Raw genomic sequence first — 4,935 nt, forward strand, 5'->3', positions numbered from 1 at the left:
AATTTTCCCAGATTCATACTTCGTACATTCCATGTTCCAATTTTCAATGGATGTTTACAGCTGTTTCTCTTCATTTTGAGTTGTGCCCCATCAGCGCATGAAGGTCCCAAGGGCTTTTCTCCCCTGAGCTTTACTCCATTCGCGTTATCATGGTCAACTCTACTCTGAGGAGGCAGCTCTTCCCCAGTCACATTTTGAGTGCTTTCCAACCTAAGTGACTCATTTCCCGGCACTATATCTGACAGTGTTTCTCTGTTATTCATAAGGTTTTCAGTGACTAAATATTCGGAAGTAGTTCGCCACTCCTTCCTAGCCTGTCTTCATCTGGAAGCTCATCTGAAACCTGTTCACCATGGGTGACCCTACTGATATTTAAATTACTGGTGGCATAGTTTTCAGAATCACAGCAACTCACAAGCCACCACAATATGACAAACTGACAGACAATTGGTGACTGTTTGGTTTTAAGTGGAAACTGTCACTTTAAATTTCGAGGAGATCTGTGCACATGCGTGGTAGAACCCTCAAGGGATGGGGGTGGGGTGTCCATTCACTCAGATATCCCCTCTAGTCACTAGAATGGAGGTGTGCAGAGAGCGAGAGAACAATGAACATAAATGTCCACACCTGTATATCCACGGTTCTGTCAGGCATTCGTGGCTGTTCTGATCCTTCCCCCACTTGGTCTCTCCCAAGATGGTGGCTCTGGGATTAGCTGAGCATCTTGAATTAGATAGCAATGGATTTCTTGATTCTGCTATAAATTCCCCTAGCTGTAAGCCTTCCAGTCTTCTAAATATTCCTTTATATGTGGTTCAGAGTTCTGGGACCATCCCCTGAGCCTGCTTGGTCTGGTATTCTGTGTTGTTGATGACAGAGCTCCTTACTGCACTTCCACCCAATCTGCCATCTTGTTTGTTCTCTGTGGGTGGAATTTAGAATCTGCAACGGAGCATGTGGAGGTGAAACTTAAGAGTAAGGTTGAGATAGATGATGGTGGTCCTTGAAAGCCACACCAAAGAGTTTGGATTTTACCTAAAAATCAGGGAGGAACTAGGGAAGATTCCTAAGAAGTGAATTGTCATGTTGGGGTCAGCAATATGGTAGATGGATTGCAGGGAAAAAGGCGAATTAGTGATGATTAAAGCGGGGGACATTATTAATCCAGAGCTACCCCCAGGTTTCGGTTGGGTGATTTGTCACAAAGAACAGTTGATAGGTCAGAATTGACTCCACAAGCAACACATTCATCTCTAAACAGCCCATGTTTCCAACACATAATGAAGCTTTATCACCAGTATTAGTAATAGTAGTTGTTACCTTTGATTTTTCTAGCCTGTGACTCTTCCAGGATGAATGAATTCCCTAAACTGACCATCCCCTAAGCCTACTAGACCCGTTATTCTGTGTTGTTGGTGATGAAGCTCCTCACTGCATGTCTACTATTAATTGGTTAAATGCTATGTAGGAAATAAATTGTACAGCACAAGAAAGTGAAAAGGAAATTCTAGGGGCCTATTTAGAAAGAGTGTTAGGGAGCAGAGATATGGTGACTATAGTTCCTGTAAAGTGCCACTGAGTCCGTTCCTACTCATAATGACCCTGTATAGGATTTCTGAGGAGTGGCTAGAGGGCTTGAACTGCCAAACTTGTGGTTAGCAGTTCAGTACTTGTCTTTTGTTGTTACGTGCCAGCGAGTTGCTTCTGACCCATAGAGACCCTGATAGGATTTCCAAGGAGCAGCTTGAACTGCTGACCTCATGGGTCAAACCAACTTTGCAGTCCAACTCATTAACCCATAGCACCACACCAGGACTCCAGTACTTATCCTACAGTACATTGTAGTGGAAAGGCAAAAATATGCAGTGGCAGAAAACAACAACAACAACAAAAAAAAAAACAATGCAGGGACTGAAAGGATCTCAGTATGGATAAAACAGAGTGAATTAGAAAGTAGACTAAAATGAGACCAGAGAAGCAGGTAGGAAACATATTCATGTAGGTTTTTAGTCATGGTGAGGAAGCTGGACTTAAACAGGGAGTGACCTGATGTGATTTCTATTTTTAAAAGGTCACTTCTGCTGCTGTGTGGAAAATGGAATGGAAAAGGTTACACGGGAACAGAGACCAAGTAGCACAATCATTCAGGTGAGAGGTGATGGTGGATTACTCTAATGGGATAGCATGGAAGATACATTTTGGATACAGAACAAAAAGATTAGATGTGGTCAGTGAGAGAGACTCAATATTTGAGTCCCAAATTTCTGGATGGAGGAACTGGGTGAATTGTAGTGTCCTAAAGAGACTGGAAAACAAGCAAATTTGAGGGTTCAGGTTTGAGCACGTTAAATTTGAGATCTCCATTATATATCCAACTGAGTCAAGCAGGCAGTTGGATAAATGAGACTGCAGTTCAGAAAAGAGGTTTGACTTGGAGTTAAATAAATCTGATTTGTCAGCATATGGAGAATAGATAAGGCAGGAGGAACACCCTCTTATCAATTTCTCAGGGAAATTTGCATTAGAGCTAAGGTCTTTCATGCAGTCTTTCAAGAAGTTAGGAGTGGGGGGCCTAGGATGCCTTTTTAATATTAGGGCTCTTGGCTATCTTCAGAGCCAATACTATGCTTAAGAAGTGGTTTAATTGGTATAGGAGAACTTTCTTTTCTACTTTGTGATCAGCATTTCCTAGGATTGTTTTAAATTCCATGGATTATTCTTTGTTTTGCCCTGGAAACAACTACTTTTTATGTAAGCCCTCTCAAAAAGTGACAAATCATGGAAAAATTCTATTGGATTTGGATGCAGCAAAGGCTAAGAAGGCACATTGTGCTCTGGGCGGTGGAGGCCATCCCTAAGGATGTGCCACAGGCAAAATAGCTGGAAAATGGATGCAGGTGGCCAGGCTGAGTCATTGCAATTTTTTCACTTCTGGAAAACCCATGCATAGCTCCACGTGATGTGGAGGGAGGGCAGGGAGAGCACTTGGATGTGTCTGATGCTCAAGGCAGGAAGGGCAGAACTAGAAAAAGAAGAGGAAGTGTCATTTCTGTGGGACAGGAGAACATGCTGTCCTTTTCTGGCTTCCAGGATGAATGTTTCCTGCCTAGGGCTCTGGACTCTCCCTGTAGCTGAGCTGTCTAGAACAGAGGGCTGTGATTTGATCTTAGGGAACCCCTAGTAGAAGTTCCTGCTGTCACCATTTTTGGCTTTAGGGGACACATTTAGGGAAACAGGTTCTTTTTGATTAACCTCTTGCCCCAGTTTCCCACATGTAGTCATTCCTGAACTACTTCTTCAGGAATGAAGTGCCTTAACTCCTCCTACTTGTTTCTGCTCCTAATTTACTTGATTTATTTCTGTCTCTGCTTGTGTTTTGTCATATCTTTATTTCTGTCCTCTCCTCCACTCAGTGGAATAAAATTATGAGTAGAGGGTGATAGTTTGGGCTGTAGTTGTATAATGCTGATGTTGTGAAACAGCAAGTGAGTGAAAAAGGAGAAAGAAATTTACAAGTGCATTGAATCCAGAAAGTACTTTTTCAAGGAAAAGAACTAGAGGAGTGATGGCGGATAGGGAGAAAGGGAGCAGCTGTTTTCACGAGGATCTTTGTTAAAAGACAGTTATTAAGATGGCATGTTGACATGATAGTGGTTAAGATTATAATGAAAAAAAGATTAGTAGAAGCAATGTTGAAAGAACAACCAAGTGTTTTCTCCTAAGGTTAAAACTAGTTCTCATCTGGGGATGAGACAAGTGAGGATGCAAGTCAACAACTGCTGATAATTCAATCATGGACACCCTTCTAGGAGTAATTGTGACCCAACAGTAGCCAATCCAGAGACTCTGAACATTAGAAACCATCCCAGCTACTCTCCCCCATTTGTTCTCCTCTATAGCGTTGTTGTTGTTGTTAAGTGCCGTCGAGTCGGTTCCGACCCATAGCGACCCTGTACAGGGTTTCTGAGGGTGTAAATCTTTACGGGAGTAGAAAGCCTCATTTTTCTCCCGCGGAGCGGCTGGTAGTTTCGAACCGCTGACCTTAAGGTTCGCAGCCCGATTCGTAACCACTACGCTACCAGAGCTCCTCTCTATAGCGTAGTGGTTACAAATTGAGCCACAAGCCACAAGGTAAGCGGTTCGAAACTACCAGCTGTTCCGTGGGAGAAAGATGAGGTTTTCTGCTCCCGTAAAAATTTACAGCCCCGGAAACCCTGTACAGGGTCACTATGAGTCGGAACCGACTCCACGGCACATAACAACAACAACAAACATCCTGGTGTGGCGCTGCGGGTTAATGTGCTTGACTGCATGGTCACTTTGAACCGCAAGGTCAGTGATTCAAGTTCACGAACCTCTTCTCGGAAACCCTATACAGGGTCACTATGAGTCAGAACCAACTCAGCAGCACTTAAGAACAATGACAACAACAATAAATATCCTCATTTGCCTCCTTCCTATTCAGTTCCCTTTACTCTTCTTTTTCTTAATAAACCTTTAATACCACATAACATCTGTCTGTTTATCGTCTGTTTCTGCACACTTTAATGTAAATCTTTAGTTCGCTGCTGTGTTCCTAATGCCTAGAAAGTGTCTGGCACATGTGGGCATTCAATAAATATTTGTTGAGCAAGTGAGTGGATGAATGAATATTAGTCTGGTGAGGGTAAAGGTTTTGGTGACTCTTGAGCATTGCTAGATAATCTGCAGAGTGACTATCATGTTGACCATTGTTTTCTTTAAATTAGATCATTTTCTGATATTTTGTCATATTAGTGCAGAGAACCTCCAGGATTTTCTGAGCCAGTCTATTCCTAGAAGGATTGCAAGAAACAGGGTGACGCTCAAGCTGGGGCTCTGGACCCTTCATGTCTGAGAAGAGGACTACACAAAACCTGGAACTTCCATAATTAACTCACACTTATTGGATTTCCC

The sequence above is a fragment of the Chrysochloris asiatica genome, unplaced genomic scaffold (genome assembly GCF_000296735.1).
Source record: "Chrysochloris asiatica unplaced genomic scaffold, ChrAsi1.0 scaffold00219, whole genome shotgun sequence".
Lineage (NCBI taxonomy): Eukaryota > Metazoa > Chordata > Mammalia > Afrosoricida > Chrysochloridae > Chrysochloris > Chrysochloris asiatica.